This window comes from Amblyomma mixtum, chromosome 8 (assembly GCF_055824585.1).
Source record: "Amblyomma mixtum isolate Tamu chromosome 8, ASM5582458v1, whole genome shotgun sequence".
NCBI lineage: Eukaryota > Metazoa > Arthropoda > Arachnida > Ixodida > Ixodidae > Amblyomma > Amblyomma mixtum.
The window spans coordinates 44,351,075-44,378,453 of record NC_143019.1 but is presented as its reverse complement, the minus strand read 5'-3'; the positions used below and the strand labels follow the sequence as shown (position 1 = coordinate 44,378,453).

At 48.0% G+C, this 27,379-nt stretch overlaps 1 long non-coding RNA gene across 1 annotated transcript; it reads right to left on the bottom strand.

The window, feature by feature from the left end:
* Positions 1 to 1,096: 1,096 nt before the first annotated feature.
* On the bottom strand, positions 1,097 to 25,036 carry LOC149332261 (uncharacterized). The gene is made up of 3 exons (XR_016284883.1): positions 24,843 to 25,036; positions 1,978 to 2,094; positions 1,097 to 1,172 (listed from the first exon to the last, which is right to left on the bottom strand). It is a non-coding gene; the product is annotated as an uncharacterized LOC149332261 (long non-coding RNA).
* Between the last annotated feature and the right edge of the window lie 2,343 nt (positions 25,037 to 27,379).

The window sequence follows — 27,379 nt, the reverse complement described above, 5'->3', positions numbered from 1 at the left end:
CCAAAGCGACAAAGCGAATAATTTGTTCCAGTGAACCATGCCGGCAGCCGCCGAACAACGTGCAAAACCCGACCGAAAAGGCGGGGAGAACACGATACCAGGAACCACCCTGATGGCCACCATTGGACGCTAGGGCCTAACCTTCTTGTAAGCTTTCCGCGTATAATGAGGCCATTACGTTCATTCACTTCATAAGCGGTTACAAGCCACATTATTTTTTTTTAGCCTCCAGCAGCAAGCAATTCTTGTTCCGCGGAATCAATGCAAGGATGAGCCTGATTGTAAGGGAAAACGTTTCCGTGGGGCCGTCGCTATCTCCAAACGATTCTGCAATGTCTCTGCGCGTCGTCAACAGTCCGCGCGAAATCCGCGTTCCTTTCCACCTCCCCCCCCCCTCTCTGATTATGATGTTCATCCTGTCTCACAAAAGTAACTGCTCGGGCGCTGTCACCCTCGAAAGAGAAGCTAGGCCTCTTTCTCCTCACATCATGGCGCCTTGTGTTTCGCAATACACTCCAGAATGCGTGTGGTGCGGAGAGATAGCCACCCTCTACCACTCCACATTGGGCTGTCGGGCGAGCCCGATAGAGCCCAAAATTACAAACCCGTCAGTCGAGCAGCGGGAGGAGCTTCTGTCCAGCTCCGACCCGCAAGATCAGCTTGCGCTGGTTGAGCGGGCCGAGGAGGCAGCAAGAACCAATGGGACCCTGTACCTAGGAACACCACCTGCTGCTCAAGACCCCAACCCCTAAACCCCGTCCCATTTTGCGGAATGAAGTTTATACTACTACTCCATAATGCTCACAGTTGAGCAGTGATAGAAAATGCAGTTCGAAATTCCCACTGACGAGCATGATTGGTCCGTTCATATACCGAACATCATTGCCTTGAGATATATTATAAACACCCTGGCTACAACACAACTGTGGGAGTGTGGGGAGCGCAGGTACTTTGTGCAGCCAAGTCAAGTTTGCAATTTCCACAATCCTGCTGCTTCTACAGACCATCTCGTTGACGCTGCGGCATTGTCGCACGGAATGCAATAAGTGACGTGCTCACCGTGTGCCGGTCCTCGGAGACAGTGAGCTCTGCAGTCCAAAGATTCTCGTGTACGTAGAAAACGTGTCCTGCACCTCCAGTCATCCAACCACGTGTCTGCCTACAGTCGTGACCTGCGCAAATTCGTTATGGGGGTTTGAAACTGTAGCCCATTGTCAGCTTTCGTCACGGTTAGCCCGGTGCCTGCTACGGTTCTCTTCAGGTATTTTCTTTGTTCTTTTCTGTTTCTGGAATTTGTTTCTCTTTTTATACATGCGATCAATTAGCATGCCACTATAGGGACCTTAGAAGACAGGAGTAGTGCGATGTTTAGGGAAATCCCCCACGGTGAAGTAAATTTATAATAAGGAAGTAATTACTAAATAGCAGCCATACGGCGTCACTGCTGAATTGCAGTGACGCCTGACATCGCACCCAATTACTCAATCATTCTCAGCATTTTCGCAGCGTATCCGTGACTCACGCATCATTCCAATGTGTCATCACTAATTTCACTTGCAACTAGTTCAGCAGGCCCCGGGGTTCCAAATACTCACACAGCACCCAGTCGTCCGCGTAGTTCATGTATATGTAGTTTCGCACACGGATCCTCGCCTTTTTTTTTTCCTGATGTGTCACCTCCTTGCTTTTGCACTGCGCGTATATCTTCTACTATAGCGCGCTTGCAGCAGTGCACAGGTGCCAAACAACATGTAAAGCAAGACTGCAAGCCTGACCAGTCCTTCAAATATACCAAACGCAATTGATCTTTTATAATTCATGAACATCATGGCCACAATACAACTGTGACAGTAAGGGGAGTTCATATACTCTAGACATCCAAAAAAAGTTCGCTTTCCTTAGTCCTGCTCCTGCGGACTATGCATTTAGATGGTTCCGCAGCATTTTAGCTTTGGCTGAATTGCGCGATGTGCTCACCGTGTGCAGGTTCTCGGAGACGGTGAGCTCTGCCGCCCAAGGCTTCAGGCGCAGCAACGTGGACAACTTCTCCTGTTCCTCCGGTCATCCAGCCCCGCGCTCGGGTACAGCACGGACCTGCACAAATTTGTTACCAGGGGGGGGGGGGGGGGGGGGGGGGGGGGGGGGGGGGAGTAAGGGAATTAAGGGCAAGATAAGAAAAGATCCAGGCAACCCCTGGATCAGCTTCAGCTTTTATAAGCTGACAGTGCTACATGCTGTGCTCAGTTTAACGTCCCCAAACTGCTCATGAGCTATGAAAGACACCGCAGTGAAGATCTTCACAATAATCTGGACCACCCGACGTTTTAACGCGCCCGGACAGTGCACAGCCCATGGCTGCTGTTGCATTTTGCCTTAGCCCTGTGGTAAGGGTGTTCGGCTACTGAGCCGGAGGACTGGGGTTCAATGCCGAAGAATGCCACTGTCTTCACACTAGAACAGCTTATGAAGGGAATATTGGAAGCCATCATATTGCTGAATTATTGTAATGAAAATCATGGTGGAGGGTAGAGCAGCACGACATTGGGAGAGCGCCCAGGGCTACTTAGTCGGCCAGCTGTGCCGATCCCAGCCAGGCACGCTAGGTGGATTTTGAGAGAAGTATAGGTATTGGGAGGGCGATAAGACAATGGAAGTGGCATTGTCCTAGGTCGGCATATGGAAGGGGGCAGTTTCTATAGGACGAGTCGGAACGCGCCCGAAAAAACTACAACGGGACTCCAGAGAGCAGTGGGCCCAAATTAATTTTCCGGGGGATGGGGATGCGAGTAACGGAGGGGATGAGGTCGAGAGAAGGAAGTGTGTGCAAGCGAGAGTAGCACATGTTCCGTGATTTGCTTATTTTAGAGGAGGGCTTCGCCCTCCGAGGGTGCACTTGACTAGAGGATCGCAGGTGTCCTCCATAACCACCGCAATAAAATTGCAGTACGGAAGGATGTCAGACAGGGAGGCACTATATTTCCAATGCAATAGCATTGGAAATATACCGCCTAGTTGCTGGAGGTATTCGGAGACCTAGATTGGGAACGGTTGGGGATAACAGTTGCGAGCATCCAGTCTACCCTTCGACCGCCCTAGGCGGCGCATATCCTGCCGAACTCTCTCAAGTGGCCTACAGCGACCCTTACCCTCCCGGCTCTCTCGGGGTTGGCAGAGAAGAAAGCTGGGAAGCAGCATCCACATCGTCACGTGGGCGACCCTCCTTTCCCCCTCGTGTATTCGGTGGCCGCACGGGCAGCCCACCACGGGGAGAGAGTTGAAGGAGCCATGAGACAACGCGTGACGGGATGGACGGGATGGACGGAGCCATGAGACAAACGCGGCTTTTCCAGGTGACATCGAGCTTTCCCCGTGCCCGTTTCCTGCTGCCTGCGCTACCGAGGGCGGTTATCGTATTTTGGAATCACCCCAAATAAACGATTTGCCTGCGGGCTATACCTCGGTGTGTTGGTCCTGTCGACCTCCACAGTGTAATCGGGGCTAGCGGAGTGGCATTGGTCCTGAGTGCTCGCTGTGTCGTCCTTAACATAAGCAGAACCCTTTTCGTTAGCCTCCTCGTTTCTGCCTCGTATGTGACTACTGGTGGGATACAGCTGCTGTACAGTTATCTCTTCAGGTATAATAATGGGTGGAAAATGATCCATTCCGCGTGGGTTGTCCAGAAGATCTCATTTAACATCATTAAAAGGTGATGGTGAACTAAACGATAAATCTAAACTGCTAATTTTTGCAGTTTTTAGGGAGCAGTACATGGGCTTTCCTGAATTCAGTAGGCACACATTACTGCACAGAATAAAATCTTCTAAAATGCGACCTCTGGGATTAGTTTCTCCACTTCCCCAGAAAGAGGAGTTCTCCGACTAACAGATATGGCTCTGGTAGCTTTTCTAGAAGTGTTTCTAAGCATCTGAGGTTGAGGTTTCCATTAGCGACCTCAAGGTCGGATACCGGCTTCAAAAATATCAAAAATAAATAGAACAAATTTGAGTAGGCAAATAAAAATCTATCGACCGAGAATCATGTGAGAAGCTTGGTAACAACTAGTTACGGCACCTTAGATATGTGGTGTACTGTGATCGAAGGAGACCGTTTTGATCCAGAGGCAAGTCATTTTGCTCGTTTCGATGAGTGGCGCTCCAGCTTGACCTAAATGCCGAAAATGGCCGCGAAAGCAGCAAGCCATACAACCTCTAATGTTGCGTACCACTTTTTGCACCCGACATTGCATACACTATCCAAAGTATACGCAAGAAGAAAAGCCGGTATTCTGGCATGAGAGCTCGGAGCGTTTATGTATGGCTTCTATGTCGACAGCAACTAATACCGCTTTTTAAGGTCGCTTTTGAGGGATATTTGATGATACGTGTTATATTACCGGTTTGATAAAAAACACAATCATGAGCAAACATACAAATTTTGCAGGACACACGCGACAGGAATAACGCTCATTAAGGCACGACAGAACCAAGTTGTATTCATTTATATGTATTTGTAAGGGGCTTCGTTGTATATTTGGCTGTTATTTTTTATTATTTATCACAAATGTCCACTTTCTTTAAATTACACTCCTGAAAACAGGTAGGCCACAACGGCGCATAGGTTGGAATGCGCGTTTTTTACATCGGCTCGCCCGTCAAAGTCCACCTGAGCGAAACCTCTCGCTTCTCTGCAAGGCATCTGAAGCCCCTGCAAAACACCTGAAGAAAAGTGTAGTGTGCTGCCGATCCTTACGAAAACAGCTCGCCAACCTAACTTATGTCCTATGATAGAAGGAAAGGAAAAGAAAAGAATGATGACGAAGCCATGCCCACGAGAATCGCAAACTAAAAACAGGACTGGTGCCGGAGAAATTAAAAAGGAGAGGACAACTGCGCGCCTATGCACTCCATAACGCCTCTTTGTAATCGATTCGATTCACTAACTGTGAATGAAAAGAATAAATTGAGTGAATAGATTTGTGCGACACCGACCACGAATTTTTCACCATGATCAGCCCAATGCAAAATGTGGCGAAAAAAACACGTGGTAGGTGAACTATTCGTGATGTAGCATCTGGAATATATTTGTTCAGCGTCTAAATAATAGTTCCCAACGCAAATGGTCCGGGAAAAAGTGACGCTGCTTACGAAGCAACCGAATCAGTCAAAGCTTATGCATTCGACGTGTATGTCAGTCGCATGGTATTGGCTAGACCGTCCCTTCATTCCTTCTTTATTCATTTGAGTTGTTTTCCCACTAGCCTATTTTAGCACAACGCTATACTATGTATTCATCAAACATGGCACGGCGTTTCACCCTCATCGTGGTTCGGAATTATATATAGTCGTACCTCGCTAGTACGGACTTCGTTATGTATACGTGGAGAATTTTCGCAAGGACCTATCTTTCTCAGTGTGTTTACGTCTTCTTTGCATGAAAACAAACTTTGGGCAATGGAATAACAAAGCTAAGAACCTCACAGCGGCGTTCATAACGCTGTACTTATCCGCCGCATCAGCACCCGCCGCAGAGGTATGAAGGAGGATGACCTCTGTCGGCTCACGCAAGCTTTCCTCATTAGCAGGATAGTCTACTCCTACCCCTACTATCACCTCCGCCGGAAGGACGAGGAAGCTGTGAACAGCATTATACGTTCAGCGTACAAAGCGGCACTGGGGCTACCTCAGTACGCCAGCACACAGCACCTCCTCCAACTCGGCATCTACAACACGCTCACAGAACTCATAGAGGCACACAAGACCGCCCAAATCCACCGCCTCTCCCGCACTAAACACGGGCGGCTCATACTTGACCGTCTCAACATCAACCCCATAGGCGACGTCCACCCCACGACGCCCATTCCGATAGGGGTCTATAGCCGCCTAGTTATAAAACCAATCCCCAAAAACATGCTACCTGGCCGCCATGATACGCGCCGTCAGCTGAAAGCCCAAGCACTAGATGCCACATACCTTGCCGACGAACACGCAATATACGTAGATGCTGCACGGCAAAGTGCAAACACATACGTGGCTTGTGCAACCACGCCACAATCTACTCTCGTCACCGCCGCCACAGTAGTAGCTCACTCTCCGACAGCGGCAGAAGAAACCGCCATCGCGCTGGCCATCGCTGACCCACGTACCCGCACAGTCCTCAGCTACTCCAAAAGAGCAATACAAAATTACTCGGCAGGTGTTATCTGCCACCCCACTGCACGCATCCTTCGCGGCTGCACTCCCGACCATAAGACCAACCTGGTCTGGGCACCCGCCCACGCGGGAAACTCTGGAAACGAAGGGGTCGACCGACTAGCCCGAGGACTAACCAACCGGGCGGCCGGCCCCACGGACCCAGACGCTCTTGCCGAGGCTCCCCAGACCTTTGCCGAAATTACCAACCTCCACAGAGAGATGAGACGCCAGTTCCCGCCTCCACACCCCGACTTGAATCGAGCGCAAGCCACCTTGCTCCGCAGGTTGCAGACACACTCCATCCTTAGCCATTCTAGGCTTTCACTCATCACAGACGGGGAATACGACCCCGTCTGCCAAAATTGTTACCAGGGAGAAATCGCCACCCAGGCGCACATCCTCTGGGGTTGCGCTCGAAATCCGCCCCCTAGAACATTACTGCCAGCTCCCTCCGAGGACGGATGGAACCAACTCCTCAGAAGGCCAGACAAGAGCATCCAACTGGCACTCATTTCGTGGGCCCAGGAAGTCGCCCCCACCTGGGGGCCACACCAAGCCCACCTGCCCTAAATCCCGCCACTCTATGGCAATAAAGTTCAATAACACTTTTTGCTGGGCGAGTTGGTTCATTTTGCTTGAGTGGATGCTTGTAGCGCGACAAAAACAGACAAGGGACAGAAGACGAACGGGACAAGCGCTAACGGGACAAGAACGGGAGCGCTTGTCCCGTTCGTTGGTTGGTTGGTTTATGGGGTTCAACGTCCCAAAGCGACTAAGGCTATGAGAGACGCCGTAGTGGAGGGCTCCGGAAATTTCGACCACCTGGGGTTCTTTAACGTGCACTGACATCGCACAGTACACGGGCCTCGAATTTCTCCTCCAAAGAAATTCAGCCGCCGCGGCCGGGATCGAACCCGCGTCTTTCGGGCCAGCAGCCGAGCACCATAGCCACTGAGCCACCGCGGCGGCTGCTTGTCCCGTTCGTCTTCTGTCCCTTGTCTGTTTTTTGTCGCGCTACAAGCATCCACTCAAGCTATGGCAATAAAGTTGTTTCTCTCTCTCTCTCTCTCCTGCGTTTCAGTAAGCATTTCGACCAATGCAAAGCAGTAACCTCGTCTTTGTCGCAGCGCACGAGTAAATTTTTTTTTCTCTCGATCCCCTACTCTTAATTTTCCTGAGGCTGACGTGATTTGTGGCCGATGAATTTCCTCACCAGGGAGGGAGCTTGCTAGATAGAGGCAGAACGGTACTGGAGACCAAGAACTTAGGTTTACGTACAACCAATATAAAATATTCGAAAAAAAAACAATAGCTGTCACGTGGTTGGACCAAATGAGCAATCCGTTCGCTGCTGTCTCCCGTGCGGCGGTTCTTCCAAAAGCAAAAGGGAGAGAATGAACGCCTACAGCTTCCTTGCCTTCGGCTAGGCAGGAAACTACGACCACGCCTTTGCCCTCTACTACATGCAGAACTCGGGAGAAGCGCTCAGTAATTTCTTCGAAAAGCGAGACAGCACTTGCCTCCAAGTCATAAGTATCAACAGAGCAGCATGGCTGTCTAAGCGTCTCTCGGGTTACTCGCACGGTCCACGGATCCGGAGCCCTCAAAGCACCCCGCTGCAGCCCGGCCGCGGCTCTGAAACCTTTAACGGCTCGTCAAGGAGACCTGAGCTGATCTGCTGATAACTTCACGCCTACTTGTGGGTTGCCCCTCCACTGTTCTGTTCTCCAGTCACCGCCCTAACAAGCGGAGGGCAGACAAGAATGCACAAGGCGCGGGTATTCAAAGGCAGCAAGCTGTTACGTCGTCTCGTGGCCTGCTAAAGCGGCGTACAGCGCATTCCGTAGGTCGACGTGTCCACGCAGAAAATTTACAGCAATGGTGAACAAACCTCAGAATACAGGCTGATGGGCTCGTTACTTGGGTCAACTGAGAATGCCGATGGCACACTTTTGAAGTCAACAAGGCGGTACGAATGCGCGCGGCGATGATCTCGTGGCACTGAGCTCGTGGCTACGTAAACTCAGCACCTGTTTGTGCCCCGGCCACGGTCACATCTAGTATAGGGAGGTATACGGGGACACCGGAAACGAGCAGGGCGCGAACACTCGTCCAGGGAGTTGAACTCTGACGCCACCAACGCTAAAAACAACCTGCGGCATTCCTCGGAGGAAAAACGAACGCAACCACTCGCCTAGACCAAGCTGCACAACTGCGTTTTTTTTGTTTATTTACAATATTGTAAGCTTATCTTGTGATGTTGCACTTCGACCCACTGATGCACATCGACGGTGTCAGTACACTAGCTACCACTCTTTCTGAACAGCCAGAACATCCTACATCTCAACCAAGCAAGCTGTTCATGAATATGTAGAAAATTCTTTGGAAGCTGTCTAGTGAAGGCGATGCGAAGCCAGTCGAAAGCCTTACAATGGCCAGCATGAAGTTCGGAAGAATGGAACTGAATGTCCCCAGTGCCGCCGGATGCCCACCGGCGATACAATGGGCACAAGATTCCCCTGGCCTGGTGCTCGGCTTCTTTAGGGTGAAATACTTGGGAAATGGGTCTTTGACCCCACCTTGTGCAACGAAAAAACCTTGTGCCGTGTCGCTCTTTGACCTCTTATGGCCTTGCGCCATAAGAATTCATCGTCATCATCAAGAATGGAACTGAATGCTTCTATGAAGAGCAAGAGTGGCGAGCACACATGCGAATTTAGTGCGCTTATGAAGAAAACAAAAAACACTTGGATTAAATCTAGCCATCGAAGAGTGCTGTCATGGCTTGGGTCTCCACAGAAAACGCTTCAGTATCTTTGGGACAATGGTGACCGAGAGAACGCCCTTCACGTAGCTCAGCTTTGTCTGCATTGAATAATAATGCTCTCCTCGGTATGCACAGAGGCAAACTCTCGTCACCAACTTCTTTTCGTAATAAATTGGCTTGTTTTTCCCGGATATTCGTTTCTATGAATAATCAACTTTATGGACACATTCACGGGGACATTATCATCACTATCAGCATCAGCCTGACTGCGCCCACTGCAGGGAAAAGGCCTCTCCCATGTCTCTCCAATTAACCCTGTACTTTGCCCGCTGCAGCCATCGTATGCCCGCCCACCTAACATTATGCCGCCCCCTGCTACGTTTGTCTTCTCCTGGAATACACTCCGTTACCCTTAAGGACCAGTGGTTATCTTGCCTTCGCATTACATGCCCTCCCAAGCCCACTTCTTCCTCTTCATTGCAACTAGGATATCATTAACGTCCGTTTTTTCTCTCACCCACTCCGCCCGCTTCCAATCTCTTAACGTCACACCTATCATTTCTCTTTCCCTAGCTCGCTGCGTTGTCCTTAACTTAAGCTGAACTCTCTTTGTTAGCCTCCACGTTTCTGCCCCATAGGTGAGTACCGGTAAGATACACCTGTTATATACATTTCTCTTGAGGGATAACGGCAAACTGCCATTCATGATCTGAGAGAACGTGCCATATGCGCTCCACCCCATTCTTATTCTTCTAGTTATTTCCCTCTCATGATCTGGATCAGCGGCCACTACCTGCCCTAAGTAGAGCCATTCTCTTACCACTTCCAGCACCTCGCTACCAATTGCGAACTGCTGTTCCCTTGCCAGACTGTTGAACATTACTTTGGTTTTCTGCATGTTAATTTTAAGACCTACCGTTCTGCTTTGCAGCTCATCTCTTGAGAGACTTAGCAAGGCAATGTCATCAGTGAATCGCAGATTACTCAGGTATTCTCCATTAACTCTTCTCCCCAACTGTTCTCATTCCAGTCCCCGGAATACCTCCTGTAAGCAGGCAGTGAAGAGCATTGGCGAGATCGTATCTCCCTGCCTGACACCTTTCCTTATTAGAATTTCATTGCTGACCTTATGGAGAACTATGGTAGGTGTGCAATCGTTATAAATATCTTCCAACATTTTCACACAACACTTTTCTACACCCTGATTCTGCAATGCCTGCATGATTACTGAGGTTTCTACTGAGTCGAATACTTTCTCCTAATCAATGAAGGCTATATATAGGGTTGATTATATTCTGCGCATTTATCTATCACCTGACTGATTGCGTGAATATGGTCTATTGTCGAGTATCCTTTACGAAAGCCTGCCTGATCATTTGGTTGATTGAAGACTAAGGTTGTCCTGACCCTATTAGCGATTACCTTAGTAAATACCTTGCAGGCAGCCGACAATAAGCAGATCGGTCTGTAATTCTTTAAGTCCCTGACGTCTCCTTTCTTATTAATTAAGATAATGTTAGCGTTTTTCCAAGCTCTAGGTACGCTCGAAGTCACAAGGCATTGCGTATACTGGGTGGCTAGTTTTTCGAGCACAATCTCTCCTCCATCCTTCAACAAATCTGCTGTTATCTGATCCTCACCAGCTGATTTTTCTCTTGGCATTGCTCCTAAGGCTTTCTACTTCCTCCTTTGTTACTGATGGGATGTCCCATTGGTGTGCTCTACTGCCTCTCTCAGTAACATTCTGATTGCAATCGCTACTGTATAGATTTGTGAAGAACTGTTTGGCTACTTTAACTACCTTATCCATATTGCTAATGACATTGCCCTCTTTGTCTCTTATCGCATAAATCTGGTTTTTACCTATGCCTAGAATTTCTCTTCACTGCTTTTAGGCTACCTCCGCTCTTCAGAGCATGCTCGATTTTCTCCATGTTAAACTTCCTGATGTCGGCTACCTTGCGCTTATTTATTAACTTCGACAGCTCTATTAGTTCTATTCTATCTATGGAGTTAGACGTCCTCATGCTTTGCCGTTTCTTAATCAGATCTTTAGTCTCATGAGATAGCTTCCCGGAATTACGAGCCAGAACAAGGGAGAGGCCCCTCATCCATCGCTCACGGTGCCGGAGGCTGGCCTTCTTCGGCACATCCAAATGAATGTAGCTATCACCCCGTCTCGCCTCTTTCTCTATCGCTATCGATCAGACCCTTCCTGTCCCAACTGCCCCTGTATCTATGTGGACCTGGCTCATTGCCCTTCTATTGCCCGGCTGCTCAGCAGTCGGGTTCCTACCCCCCACCTTCTTTATCCATCACCACCTGGCTCGACTGGCTTGGCGCTGAAGGGGAGGCAGAACAGCGACTCCTGGTCGCCCAGGCGGTCGACATGCTCGGCCTGTAAATTTTGGCCGAATAAAGGTCTTTTACTACTACTACTACTACTACTACTACTAGGTTATGCGGGTGGAGATAAGAGTTCATTATATTTATATTTACTATTTATATGTATGGAACGAGAATACACGGAAATATTGTTCACGACTCGAAGGGAAGCACTCCGATTATACCTGAAAACCTGCGATTCTCTTGCTCTTTCGTTCTTTTTTTTTTTGTTGTTAAATGAACGGCTGTATGTGTTAAAAGCTGCCGTAATTACGTCCCCCTGCTAATGTAGTCTGTGTAAATAATGCTATTTGTGAGGTTCTTGTTTAGTATTCTTTCAGTGGCTGCACAGATGGCGTAACATTCGGCAGTGAAGATGGAAGCACATTGCGGAAGCCTTACTATTTCATTCAAATTCCCTTGTGTCACTGTGCTTCCAACGAAAACATCTGTTTCTGAACCATCTGTACAAAAAGCTCTGAAAGTACTGTACTTTTCCCCGAGCGCAAGAAGTTCTTCTATTACATGTTGCTTTGTGGTTTGTTTTTTTACGGAACTCTGCAAGAGTGAAATCACAGATTGCACGAAAATTGTACCAAGGGCCGCAGTGGATCTCGTCTTCGATCAATGCCAGGTAATGTGTCTTCTACGAAGATGTTTTGGCACATCTCTTCAAAACGCAAAAATGTGGCCTGGTAGTTTGCGGTTTATTGTTAAAAAGTATTCTAGAAGGGCACATTGTAACTATTTGGTGACAGACGTGTTTAGGTTGTGAACGAATTTCTAGAATATATGAACACGTAAGCATGGTTCTTCTGTCTGTAAATGATGGTTGGTTAGTTCCTACATCAAGACTATTTATGGGCAACTACCTGTAGGCGCCAGTGGAAAGTTATGTAATGGATCCACTCGTTTATGATACGATGGTCTCGCTGACCATGCAATATACATCCATAAACCAGGACAGAGCGTTCCACAGAGTGGTATATTGCTAAAAGACATGTCCTATCTGCCCCCCAGTGTTTTCGTGAAGGTACTTTGTGTATGCTCAAGGATCGGAAGGCTTTCTTATTCAGCGCGTTTATGAGAGGCTGGCAAGGGAGCTTTATGTCATACGTTATGCCTAGAAATTTATGCTGATCTTTTACGGGTAGCTCAGTTTCGTTCAGGTGTAGGGTGGAATCTGCCTTTAAGCCTCGTTTCAGATAGAAAAAAAATGGGCACTGTTTTCTCTAAAGAAAATCGGAAACCATTTCTGTCTGTCCATGTTGTCAGTTTATTTCACTTGTTGGCACATTGGACGATGTGCAGCCCATCTGAAGAACGTCTACATAGAGTGAATACATAATGCACCTTGCAATTATTTTAATAACAGAGTTCTCCTTTACAACAAAAAGTGTTACGCTTAAAATACGCCCCTGTGGTAATCCATTTTACTTAATGAAATTCCTCGAAAGGGTTGAGCCTAGGCGTACATGGAATGAACGGTTAGATAAGAAGTCTTTTAGGCAGGTCAACATTCTGCCTCGGATGCCAAGCTCGGCAAGGTCTTGAATAATTCCGAACCTCTAGGTTGTGTCGTATGCCTTCTCTAAATCAAAAGAGACTGCAGTGTTGTTTGTGTACAAGAGCTTCCCGGACAGCATTTCAAGACGAACTAGGTGATCTGGAGTGGAGCATCCCTTTTTAAAACCACACTGACGGATGTCAAGAAGTTCGGAGGATAGAAGGACAAAAGTTTATCTCATATTCAGGACACTTTCAAAGTATTTTGAGAGGCAACCGGTAAGGGCTATGGGTCTATAATTGTTAGGAGAGGTTGGTGGCTTTCCTGGTTTAAGAAACTGCACAATAATAGTTTTTCTCCAGGCTTCGGGTACTTTCCCCAATGCCCAAAATTTGTTACAAAAAAGTCTTCAAAGTGTATCTACGACATATCTGGAGAGATAGGCTAGCATTTGATAATGTACCGTCTTTGTCAAAAGTAACCAGGCTGCATGGTTTGCTTCTAGCTTGTATAGTGGAGCCCATGGGGCTTTCCTAAAGATCAAAAGAGGTTGGAAGGTAAGAAGACACCCAGTCCTTACCTTTAACGACCATTACAGCTTCAGGGAAGCCGTAAGGGCTCCACTGCACGAGCTAGAAGCAAACCATCCAGCCTGGTTACTTTTGACAAAGACGGTACTTCACAAAAAAGTCTTCAAAGTGTATCTACGACATATCTGGAGAGATAGGCTAGCATTTGATAATGTACCGTCTTTGTCAAAAGTAACCAGGCTGCATGGTTTGCTTCTAGCTTGTATAGTGGAGCCCATGGGGCTTTCCTAAAGATCAAAAGAGGTTGGAAGGTAAGAAGACACCCAGTCCTTACCTTTAACGACCATTACAGCTTCAGGGAAGCCGTAAGGGCTCCACTGCACGAGCTAGAAGCAAACCATCCAGCCTGGTTACTTTTGACAAAGACGGTACTTCATATGGGTCGGGTGCAGCCTTTTTATCAGTGGAAATTAGTTCATGGATTTCTTGAAGCGTGATTGAACTATTGCAAGGTTCATTTGTGCTGCCACTTGTTGTCAGTGTGTTTTTCAGCTGTGTTTTTGTATTTTAGGACTGTTTCTGTGTACTGTGACGAACTGGAAACTGCAGAAAAGTATTTACCCGAAATGCTTTCCTGTTCTATATCTGTCTATACAGCAGGGGCTGTCAGAAGGCGAACTGTGAATGGGGAATAGCTGCCATTTATCTTTAGAGCTTTCTCCCATATGTGTTTTAATGTTGTTGAGCTGTTTATGACGACACATAATTTTGCCGAGAAGTTTTTGCGGCACTGTGACGGATACATCGGTCTTTCGCTCTCGCCTTCTTAACAGACCCGTGTACTGTGCGATGTCAGTGCACGTTAAAGAACCCCAGGTGGTCCCAATTTCCGGAGCCCTCCACTACGGCGTCTCTCATAGCCTCAGTCGCTTTGGGACGTTAAACCCCATAAAAAAAAACCAAACCAAAGTTTGTTCAATTATCCTGCGTTGCATACCTACGGGAAAATCCCCAAGCATTCTTTTCTATCTTTTTAGCTTCCCTACGTTCTTGTATGCAATACTTTTTTACTCTTTTTTACTACTCCAGAGGACTGAGGGATGACTAGGCGCGCAGCGGTAATAGTACACGTCGTGAAAAGTTCGTTAAGGTTGTCTAAAACTGAGGTTGTCGGTAACTATTTTTTTCTAGGCTGGCCTTTTCTCGGAACAGTGCCCTGTAGACGAGATGCAGCTTCCAACGTCATGATTTTGATGGAGTGACTTCTAGTGAAGATGTTGATTAGTATAGGCAGATGATCACTTCCATGTGGGTTGTCTAGGTCATCAAATTTTGTATCTAAAAATAGATGGCGAACTAAAAGATAAATCTATACAGCTCATTTGTCCTGAGCTAGGAGAACAACAGGTTGGTTTTCCAGTGTTTAATAGATAGAGGTCATTACACAGTATAACATCCTCAATGAATTGTCCTCTAGTGTCAGTTTTGTCAGTACCCTGAAAGCTGGAGTGCGCGTTAAAATCTCCAGATATTAGATATGGCTCTGGGTGCTGCTCCAAAAGGTCTTTTAATTCATGATTGCTTAGATTAACATGTCGCTCCAGGTACACGCAGCATACCGTAAATGTTTTAAATGTTTGTAGGATGGCTGCCACAGTTTCTAATCTAGTTTTAAGCTTGTGTTCGCGAAATGCAACTCCATTTTTAACGATGATGGGAACGCCATCCGAACGTCTGCTAACCTGCTCTCGGTTGCGGCGGAAGATATTATAGTTTTTCTAGAATGTTTTCGTGCTTAGAGCCTAAGTTTGTACCTCGATCGCATGGCATTTGGAGAACGTTGGGACAGAGTAAAAGAAATAGAAAAGCGACAAGCTAGAACACACCAGGTTCTGGCACGCATCGTAGTTTCTTTGTATAGTGGACACCGTAGCGTAAAAGCCCATCGGCATTTCACTTTTCAAATGAAGCGCAGCCGTTTTAACGAAACGCTGGGCCGCGGTTTCGTTTTCTGTACGGAACCAACACGGAGGACTTGGTTCTCGGAGCGGCGAGAGTTGGCGCTGCGTATTTCGCATATCGCTATTAGGCATGCACATGAGTACGTCGGATGGCTGTCCTCACGATTTACGCACAGATGTGGTTCAAGTGTACAGTTATCAGAATCATGTTCGTGTGAAGCATGCTTCGCGCAAGTCAGTTGGCTTCGGCAGCTCTGAGAGCTGTCGCCATACCGTTGGCACTGAAAGCAACGTCGTGGGTTTGGTATGTACTGCCCGAAGTGAAGTTTCATACAGCCGATTTCTACGGATTCTGGGAGTATATGCTTGATGCGAAAGCCAGGATGATGTGTTTCGTGGCTATTTCTTGGTCGCCTCTCCTCATTTTTATTCTCTACACGTTAGTCACGTTTTGTTCCTCTAGTCCTTCAAGAAGTACTTCTGTTACATGCCTAAGGCCGTCGTCTGCGTTAACTCCTCGCACTGTGTTCAAGGATCGGGGTGGGTTGAGTGTCACAGGTGTGTCTCCAAAAGAGGTGACTTCTGCTTACTCTTCGTGCTGGTGGTTGTACAGGATTACTAGTAGGAGGTCACCGTTTGCTGGTTTTTTTATCTTATAGCCCTGGCCTATGCTATCTGTGAAAGTTCTGGTGACAAGAAATGGTGTAATGCATCTAGCCGTTCTTCTCTGCGTGTTCAGAGTGCACTTCATGGAACCGTTCTAAGCTGTTTTGGTTATTTGGGAAGAATTTTGGCTGTCTCGGTGCGCCCTCTTTTGCAGCGGAGATCGGCGTTAAAAAATGAGAAGCCATAAAAAAGTTTTGGTGTTCAAGAAAGGCGCCAGCCGCCCACCGCGGAGCCCAACATGGGGACTGGACAGGAGCCCTTAAAAAGCCCTACGCACGCCAACTGCGCACCACCACTGTAACCTAATATGGCGCGAAACAGGGTCGTCCGCCACACAATGTTAGCCCTCGCCGCCGGGAAAAAAGGAAAAACCAAGAAGAGAGTAGGAGATAGGACAGTTCTAAGAAAGAAGATCAGAACGGCAAGCGACAGCAGATCGCAAACGGCCAACTACAAATCCCCCCCCCCCCCCCCCCCCCCCCACTTCGAAGGGGAGATCGCACGACAGTGACCCTTCCGGTTTACGGCAACGTCTTAAGCGTGGGAAACGCTCGGGAGGTCATAATTGAATGTGTTCTAGGAAGGCGCCGGATAGACCCGTGTAGAACTCAACTCCGGGGTCAGTTTAGTTTGTTTTCTTTTTAATTTTAAGAGAGAGTGTAGTGTGCCCTATCAAAGTTGTAGGGCGGGACGCGCGCTTCGGAGAGCCAATCGCTTTTGTGGAGATCGCTCTGTGCATCGTATTTTGGAACTGATTTGATTACTTTTTTTAATGTGTTTTGAGGAAGAGTTAATAATACGATCAACATGGAAAGGGGCAGCACGCAACAAGGAATCAATCGTGTTGAGGCCGGCTGCTACTGGATGCTTCCTGTATTTGAGACGGACTTCGAGGTTTTAAGCCGAGCCCTGAAGAAAACAAAATTAGTTTGAGAATTGGTTCTAAGGAAAGGAAATGATGCAGTAACTGCATCACACATCTCGGTGGACAACCCGAAAAGCGCCGCAAAGGAAGGAATAAAGGTAGGAGTGGAACGGAGGTAGCCTAAAAGCAGTGAAGAAAAAACTACTCATAGGTAGATACTAGATGTATGCGCTAAGAGACAAAGAGGGAAATGTCATTAGCAATATATATCTTTTAACCACTCAAAATGCCCTTCTGAAACTTGCATTTGTGACTATTTTAGATCTGACGAAGATGTATCTCGGAGTGCTTTTATAGCTGCATGCATGAATTTTAAACATATGTATGTACGTAAGCTGCATTTGTTCAATGCTCTGTAACAATTTCTTGTACAATTTGCTTTTGCCTCCCTGCTTGGACCAAAAAGGTCTCCAGTATCATGTAAATAAAATAAATAAAAATATGGATAAGATAGTTAAAGTGGCCAGAAACAATACTAGCCACGAACATAACCTTCGCAAATGTGGCGCTACATCCAAGCCTTCTTAATAAGACACAATCAACGGCCCAGATCCAACTCGGCACTATACCGTCACCTCCGTTCTCCCTCCCCAACCGGGGCACTCCACAAGGAGCTCTTCTCTCCCTTCTCTTATTTAATGTAACTCTAGCCCCGCTGGCCAAACAACTGACCAACATACCTGACCTCCACTCGGCAATATACGCCGACATCAACGACTGAAGGCTCCACAGGAGAGGCGCAAGACACCTTACAATTGGCAGTTGATATCATCACCTCGAACCTGACCAATATGGGCCTTATGTGCTCCCCGCTCAAATCGGAACTGCTGATGATCAGACCACTTCCCCGGGATCCACGCATGCACCTCCGAATGTACGACGACCACATACCGCTGGTCCCCTGGAGTTGGTCAATAGACTCCTTGGACTCCAACGTCCTTGACTCCATAGGTCCTTGGACTGCACATACAGGACGCTTTGGATGCAACCTTCCCTGTACAACTCCTAGAGAAGCGAACCAAACAAATCGAGGGTCTTGTCCACAGTGTAGCCACATGCAACCATGGACTGTCGGAGAGGGAAACCTTTAATATGACAGACGCCCTCATCACCAGACACGACTTTTCACGTTCCTTACCGCTTTCTCACAAGACAAAGCTGATGCTTTTATTAGAAAGGCAATAATCTCAACGCTCCGCCTACCACAGTCGCTTAGCACAAATCACTACTCTCAACGGGCACCTACAAAACTATCTCGGAACTCCACGAAGCCAAACGAGACAACCAGATACTTCAACTAACCCGCACAGAAACCGGCCAACATCTCTTACGGCATCTTCGCCAGGCTCCAATCTACCTGCTCACCTGCCCCCAACTATCAAATCATTGCACCTGACATCCAGGGTCCAATGCGCATCAAACCTCTACCCAGAAATATGAGCCCCGAGCTACACGGGGCCAGACGCCAGGCACGAGCCTAGTATTACAACAAGCACTACAGAGGCAGACCCGACATGTATGTAAACGCGGCACAACGCACCCTACCGGGCTATTATGCCGCTGTCCCCGCCTACTCTCGAGGATGGCACCATCGGGGCCGCAGCCACCTTCCCCACGGAGGCTGAAGGAGCGGCCATGGGCTTGGTGCTTATACACTATGCACAAGATCCCAACATCACGGATATCTCCACCGTCTCCAAAGCTGTGTACCGTCACTCAGCAAAGCGTTATCACGTCAATCGCCCGACGCATTCTCGCATCAGGACATACGCTTACCCAAGAGATAACCCTCACGTGGGTTCCTGGGTAAGTATCGATCCCCGGTAACCAGCGTGTTCATACGCTGACTCGAGAACTATCCTTCAGGCCCCAAGAAGATGGGACACCCAAACCCACGCAGGAATCCTCTCGGGCTCTTCTCACATAAAAAAACCACTTATTACAAAAACAGGCGCTTACCCTCCCACCACCTCACCGTACACGAAATTCAAAATACAGTGCAGTCTGGCGGCAACTGCAGACATTCATCGCACCTCCTTCATCGCCACCACCCCACCTTGACCTCCCTACTCTGCTCAACATGTGGGGCGGCACCCTCATACACAACCTGTGGGGGACGTTTTATGGGGGTTTAACGTCCCAAAGCGCCTCAGGCTATGAGGGACGCCGTAGTGGAGGGCTCCGGAAATTTCGACCACCTGGGGTTCTTTAACGCGCACTGACATCGCACAGTACACGGTGTGGGAATGCCCCCAACCGATGGCAAGTCCCCCATACCCGACCGGTCCGCCTCCTCATGGAATGACATTCTGCTAGTTGCTCAACCAGCTAGCCAATCATGGCAAGTGTACAGAGTTCTCAGTGAAGCACAGACGCCTGGACTCTTGGTCAAGAACAAAGGATCCTTTTTGTTAAAATAAAGCTGTCCCTCCCACATCCCCACACGTGTCAAAGGCGATATGCTGGCCACGCCCAGGTAGCACGGAAAATTAGAACAATCTTATGAAAAATTTATGCAAGTTCAGTAACATTGTTACATTGAAACGTTGCATTAACTGTTAGAAATTAATATTTAAGTTTATATGTTACACATAAAAATTATTTTAACACTGAACATAAATATTATTCCAATCCTGGCTTTCAACTCTTGTTATAATGTTAAAAATGAACAAATGATGGTAAACGCTGCAGCATAAACATATATTTAACGTTCCAAGTCAGCAATGTCTCCTTATTGTTTATTAAACATTATTATATTTGAATCATAACTATAAAACACTGCAGATATATTTCTAGCACCGAGTCCCAGAACACTCTCCACTAATTTTACAGTACACAAGTTTTTCAACTAGCAGTGCTTCGCGCAACTAAATCTCTTAGATTGTGCCCGCCATAGGTAACATGCTCAAGCAGATTATTTTGTTAAACTTCTTATTATCCTTTCGCTACTACCACTCATGGGACACCTCTCAGTAATGGGCGTGTAAGCTTGACTCCACTGCATGCTTTCGGAGGTAAGTACATTCTAGTCGCATGTTGTGCTCTACTGTGGAGACGAAGTGTCGCCTTCGTTGCTGGTCCTTGCAAAGCGTTGATTAAATTGTCACAATGGTGGGCCTGCATACTAGTGCAGGGTTGCTTCATTATTTTCGACAATATTACATTTACGTTGTTATAATGTTTAATTAATGTTATAAAAAGTTTACTAGGATGTTCATCTGTAACGTAAAGAAATTATTAAAAAGGGTCATTAAGAAAACTTAATTAACGTCTGACCAAAAGAAAAATGTCACATTGGTCTAATGCTTCGGTGCTACCTGGCAGGCAGAGGGAACTGAGGGTGATTTTTAGGACGCCATAGGTAATGACGATCAAGTGCCTCGGTACTGATCCGTCTACTGCCGAAGCACTAAAAAAAACTGACTTTGCGGTAAAGAGAAAACGTCACGGTCATTCACCAGAACTGACAAGCCCCTGCACGCCAGAAAACGTAGTAAAGTTTGCAACGTGGCTCAGCATAGAGTTACGTAACGGTTACAAAATGCAGGCAGGTCTGTAAATGTGACTTCCAAAGCAAACCATTTCTTGGGTGAATTAACTTTTGCCTGGGATCATCGAAAGAAAGTCGACATAGCAGCGACAGTGACGCGTGTACCATACAGTCGTGGGGATCCCACGCTGTTCAAGCGAAACTCTGAACACTGTTGCCACAGACGCCATGAACGGACACCATGGCGCTCACTATGTCTTGAAATACTCAAGTTATAGGCGGAGCTCCAATCACAAAGCAGCGGTCGCCCGGCGGTGTCGGAAAGTTATACACGCAGCTGGTACTAGAAAGTGCATGGTCTTCTGCAGTGTCCATCACGACACATTCAAGCGGTGTCTATCTAACAAAAGGTAAAAACAGGGCTAATTTAACACACAGCACACAGAAAGGCGGACAGGACGGGCGCTGTCGTTCGGAGCCCGTCCCGTCCCGTCAGTCTTTCTGTGTGGTGTGTGTTAAAGGTGCACCGAAGAGTAATCGAAGCTAGTCTTTTTAGCGCGGGAACTCGATCTACACGTTCCGAGCATTCATGGAAACTTCGAATTATTGTCCTGTGCGACCGATTTCCGTAATTTAAATCGGATTAAACGTCCCGGCTCCCACCTTTTTTTGAACTCGCCGCAGACGGTAGGAGGAGTCAACTAACGCGTGAAGTGCCTTTCAGGCGGTCGTGTGGCGGCTTCGCTTTCGCTTGTATTTTGTTTTTTAGGTTGCCGTGAATAAATTACTCCAGCCAGAGGCTACATAGCCGCAAATTAGGCCCACAGAAATAAAAATACGCGCGGACTCTTTGCCTCTTTGCTTTCGCCGACCGGTACGTATCATTCCGCCGATGGCAGAGCGGCAAGCCGCCACGGAACTGGTTGAAATATCGGTTGACTCCTCCTACCGTCTGCGGCGAGTTCAAAAAAAGGCGGGAGACGGAAGTTTAATTCGATTTAAATTGAGGAAATCGGTCGCACAGGACTATAATTCGAAATTTCTAAGAATTCCTAGAACGTGTAGATCGAGTTCCCGCGGTAAAAAGACGAGTTCAGATTACTATTCAGTGTACGTTTAGATTACAGCTATATTTACTTTTTCCTAGACAACGCTCCACCAACTAACCTTGCGACCGCGTAGAGCATACCGCTGCATGGTCGACGTCGAATGCAGGCGCTGAACTGCATGCTGAGCACGATAATACGTAGTCTGGCGATTTGCAGGCGATCACTTCGGGCCTAATTCACCTAAAATAAAGTACTCTAACGCTGTGCAATGCCTCAAGAAGGCTGAGTACAGCACACATCAGCACAGCTAGTCATTAGGTTTCTCAACACTGTACCGCCATTTTTATTATTGGCTGGCGAGTAAACGAACCTTACACCAGTAAAAAGTTGTTGGTGCCTTTCGGCCTAAGCGAGAGTGAACCTTCATGTTGCGCTGGACTATGCAACTGCTGTAGGAAAACAGCCAAAAAAAGTTTGTTTATATGTCATGTACTGGGGCTGTCTATAGCACTCTGGGAAGTCCCGGACAGGTGAGCAACAGTTCGCCTCACAGCCGACAGATTTGGACCGCCAAAGCGAGCCACGGTGCATGGCCCGGATTCGAACTAGGCAGGCTGTACTACATACCGAGTTTTTCACTTAAGAAGACCTGCGAGTTTTGAAAATGGGCTTTTTGAGCTACACGAGCGCTTTTTCAGCACAGCATTGTCCGCAGTGTAGCGCATCAGAATACAGTTAAGAACTACTAACTAGTAGGATGGTAACTGATATAAAATAGTGAACTTTTAATTATTACTGTTAGTCTCCTTATTTACTGATAGGCATGTGGCCCAGCGCAAATAATATGAATATCAGTTTTTAGAATTGAAACGCAGCTGCTCTCCGCGCTATGGCCCAACATATTTTGGCTATTTGGACGAGTTACGAGCACTGCAGGGGTTGCTTCGCCTGCAAGCTTTTCGAGAGCGCGTGTATTTTGACGCGACGTAGGCAAAATTGTTGGCTCACAGCACCGAAAGTAAATGCTTTTGGTTTGGTTTATTGGTTTATTGGGGTTTAACGTCCCGAAGAAACTTAGGCTATGAGGGACGCCTTAGTGAAGGGCTCCGGAAATTTCGACCACCTGGGGTTCTTTAACGTGCACTGACATCGTACAGCACACGGACCTCTAGAATTTCGCCTTCATCGAAATTCGGCCTCCGCGGCCGGGATCGAACCCGCGTCTTTCGGGTCAGCAGCCGAGCGCCGTAACCACTGAGCCACCGTGGCGGGGCGAAAGTAAATGCGTTTTCGAAATTCTAAAAACTGGCATGGATATTACTCACGAAGGATTTCCCGCATCTCACTAAATAAAACTGAGCAACAACTGCAAAGTTTAGTTAACCAGCCTACAAGTTAGCATGTTTTAGCAGTACTCTGATGAGCTATACCGCTGACAATGCTATGCAGATAAAAAGCACTCTTCTAACTGAAAAAGCCCATATTAAAAAATTGCTGAACATCTTAGGTGAAACATATATGGTGTTTTTGGCAAAGCCCGTATACATACTTCTCTGCGAACAGTTTCTAACATTGCGAAATCATAAGTGAAAAAAAATGGCAGTGGCTTAGCTCTGGTTAAGCCTGGATATACAAGCGAAAAGCTGCAGTTATGCTTTGCTTGACGTCATGGCTGTCGCAGTTCGCGCACAATGCACTGGGAGCACCACGATAACGGTGTAGGCAAGCCCATTATATAGCCCTCCTTGCGCATACGTAGTAACTGTGGTAAACACGCGGCTGCAGCGAAAGGTCAAACGGTGAAGAGGAGGCGAGCGCGCAGTAGTAGCGGCGGTGAGGAGGCGGCGCACATGCGCAGTAGCGCGCGGCTGCGCCGAACGGTCAGGCGGCGGAGTCGGCGCGGCGGCGGCTGCGGCCACCTGCGCCGCGCGTGACGTCGCTCGGTTTCGCGCATGCGCAGCTGCGGCAAATCTTGGCTCCGACGGCTCACGCTAAGCGCGGCTGTAGTGCGGGTAGTGAAGCTTTTCGCTTCAAAACTGCGATATTTCGCCAGCCTTCTAATCACGTCTGGCGCGCATACGCGAGTCCTGGCGAAAGACGATTGCTAAGGCCGCGCGTCGGCGGTGATGAACCTGAATGGTGACTGTAAAGATAATCGCAACAAACCGCTACGTAGATAGGCGAACAAATCCCGATAGCATTGGAACTTGGCAGCGCATCGCGTCTGCGACAGCTTGGCATGAATCTGGTCCTACTTCTTGTTGTGGCCGATCAAAAGGTATCAAAAATAAAAGAACGCGACTAGTTAATGAAGATCTGTGCGATACGATCATGTATGCCGGAGCCGAATAGTTAGGAATTTCACGCCAAGGGCTTTTTTGCGACAACGTTGCGAAGGTTTTCTGCTTCTGCGTACACATTGTGGCTAATTACAGGGCCGCGTACTCTGTTGTGCGAACGCAGAGCGGCACATCAAGCTAAGGCAGGCAGCCGGCAGCACAATGCCCTTCACGCAGTTCAACAAAATGCCCACCCCCCTCCACACAGTGCCAACAAAATGCCCTCGACATAGTTCATAGTAGCGCAACTTGAGTGGGCTGAAGCCTCGGCGAAACTTCGGGCCCCCTCGTCAATATATGCGTGCCAGTGCAATCGATGCAAAAGACGGAGCATTCGGGCCGATGCTAGCCAATCTCGTGCCTTTCTATCACCTAAAAAATGAAGGCTTCTAAGGTGTTACGAAGTGGAACGGCTCTTTCATTCTTTAGAGAACAGCGCTTTACCGTTTCTCGTGCACCTTGACATCCTCTCATCCATTTCCCCCAGTGCAGGGTATCGATCCGGTGTCCTCTTCCAGCTAACCTCCCCACATTTCCTTTTCTCTCCTAAAGGAGAATGCTTAAACCCACTGGTACGAAAGTTCCATCAATGCGGGACCGAGAAAAACAGTGCTTCTAATTCCTTAATCTGCAGTAATCGCTGAGCGACAACTTCGGTGCTTACTTCCCTCCCAGCTTTCTAGAAGAGACGCTCGTCTCAGGGCGTGCCTTTGACTTCTAGATCAGCGATCACCTCTCAGCTACACATCACTGCGTGCTGCCTATCGTTGCTTGCAGCTGTGCCCTAACTTCTAGACCAACAACAGACACGCGATCACCCCTCAGCTACACATGATCGCATGTTGCCTATCCCTGCTTACAGCTAGCTGTGCTTCTGCGACTGGCGCCAGAAATCACTCCGGATAAAAGTTGTTACGCTATCTTCGTAAGTGCGTTCAGCGCATTTTCTACGCTAACAGAAGCTCGAGTATTGCAAAACTCGCGAATCCAGCAGTGCGAGTAGCAGAACGGACCGATTGTAATCGCACTTACCGTTCTTGCTGCCGCGGATGAAGCTTTGGGAAGGCATCGTCCATGCAAGCCGAGTTCCCCCTTTGAAGGGGCGACGCCGAAAACACCGCACTTCGTTGACAGGCTGGCAGCAGTGGTACCTTTGCAGAAGTTCGTTGTTTCGTGATTGAAGAGGTTATCCGCCGTGTTTAGCGATGGACAGGCGAACAGGTGGCACAAACACGATGTTGTCAGGCGCCGCGGTAATAGCTGGGTTCTTCAATTCTGGTCCGACTCTAACTTGACAATAGTTTCAAGGCCCCAATTAATGCAGGGCTTCAGGAGACATCACAGTTCGACGAGCGAGGCAGGAAGGGTTTCATTAGTTCACTCAGTCAAGGTCAGTTTCCAACAACGTCACCAATAATTAAGATAATTACACCCGAGCACCACTAAAAGGGCGCGGCCATGCTGCCGCCGCATCGCTACTGCCCGGTAGACTTAGGCCTAATCTCGCGAATTCTCGCCCGCCGTGCCGAGAACAAGCGGGTGTGACCTTATCTTTTGCCTTACTTCGCACGTGTTCCATCTGAGGCTACAGCAAAAACCTTTGTTTCTTTTTTTTTAGGCGGCGATCGCATTGTTTCACCTAAGTTTTAGGCTCTCGCCCTACCGCGCTCGACTGACTTTTTTCAGGCTGCTTCATGCAAGTGCAACGTCACCTATTCACCCCGATATGAGAGACGGCAACGGAATAAGGCAGGTTATCGATGAAACCGCGCTCACTTGAACGGGCGCCTTGGAACGTTACCATTATATCACTAGAGCATAAACAGTGAAGGAAAGCACATTGCGAATATTGTTGATATTGCGAATGTTGCGAATGTCGCGAATATTGCACATTGCGGGGTCAGTGCCAGAGCACCCCTTCCACCCCCCCCCCCCCCCCCCCCCGAAATTTTCTGAGTGCCGCATCTCCTCTCTCTCACACACCTTTCGGCCTTTTTATTTCGCCGATGCTATTTACACACCGCATCGATATATTAAAATGTAAAAGCAAAAATAAGAAGAGTGTCGGTTTATTCCTGAAAAGATCGATGTATGTACTACGTTGTCGTGGCTCTAGAATAGGAAGCGGAACTTATTGCTGAGAAGAATCACACCTCTTCGCTACCGCACGAAGTATGGCACTCCTTTTAACAGTAGGCACAGTTCACCCGATTAAACATACCTTTTCACGTCAGCCTACTTTTTCATCCTTTGCGTTGTCCTCAAATGATAATAAACTATTACGAAAATAAAAAGTGCTTTTTTTAAGCGCCTCTGCGGCCGGGCGCAGGTTTACATGCATGAAGTATAAATTTTGACAAATACCATTCGTTCGCAGTTGCTGACTTTGCTATTGAGCAGAAGCTCTTGTGTTGTTGTAAATCACATGCAAATAGTTGAAACTGCCGCGACTTTTCGTTTTTTACGTATGTTCTCGGCGAATCAAGTTCACGCAATCCTGTGTGCACAAGTATTTTATGCAGAGATTAGAGTGAACGAAACGACGGACCCTTCGGCTTTATGAAAGCAATTAAAAGTATTTTAACTCTATGGACTACGATACTGTTTGGGCGCAGGCTTTCTTTTACTTTTCTACCGGCGGCGAATGACACCCTCGAAAAATATTTCTGGCTACCTCTTGCACTCTTGCCACGGCCTTGGACTGTACGCTTCCCATGCTTTTGAGGGAGCTATAACCAGGCCTGCTGGAGACAGATCCTCCGCGCAATCCCAAATTATGTGATCCAGCGTTGCTAGTTCACCGCAACGCTGGCAGTAAGGATTTACTAGATCAGAAATATATTCGCACTGATCCATGAATTTGGCAGCGACCGTGTCTGCAGTCGCCTCCCCGTGGTGGCTTGATCTCGGCTCAGCGACGTATTCGGGGGAGGCAGACTCGCCCCTAAGATCTCTGTAATAACTCGCAATGGCCTGGCAGCTGTCCAGCGTCTCAATTCGCAAGGTCCCCGCGTCGGAGTCTTCCTCACCAGCACGGCTGACAAAACCTCGAGCGTACTGGTGAGCGGCCCCTTCATGAGCCGGGACCCAAACCAGGCCAATAACTTTCCTGCCTTTTGGCATCGTGGTACTCGGTGGCGGAGATTCGCCCTCGCGCAGTGTTGCGGAGGACCGTCTTGTAATCGCAAAGAATGGTGCTGGCGCCTTCCTGAGTAATTCCTAGCGTTGTAGTATCCTTTTCAGCCATCCCAACTCTGCTCGCGTAACTGCCGAGGCTACTACCTTGCGGGAAATGCTCCCAGCGGAGACTCCACGGTGCTTCCATCCCCCGAGTATTTTTCTCTAAGGAGCTGCGCCTTGGCCCTCTCCGTCCATCGTGACGACCCACCAGCACATTCTTACCCGATGGGCACTGAACCTCCCATGGACGTCCTGCAGACATCCTAAACATCCGCAGGACATCCATGGGACTTCCAATGCCCATTGGGTACGGAGCGCTCCGACTCTAATGCATTGACGGATTTCTACCGGCAAAACTATCGAGGTAGTTTCCGTCCCTAATATCCTGA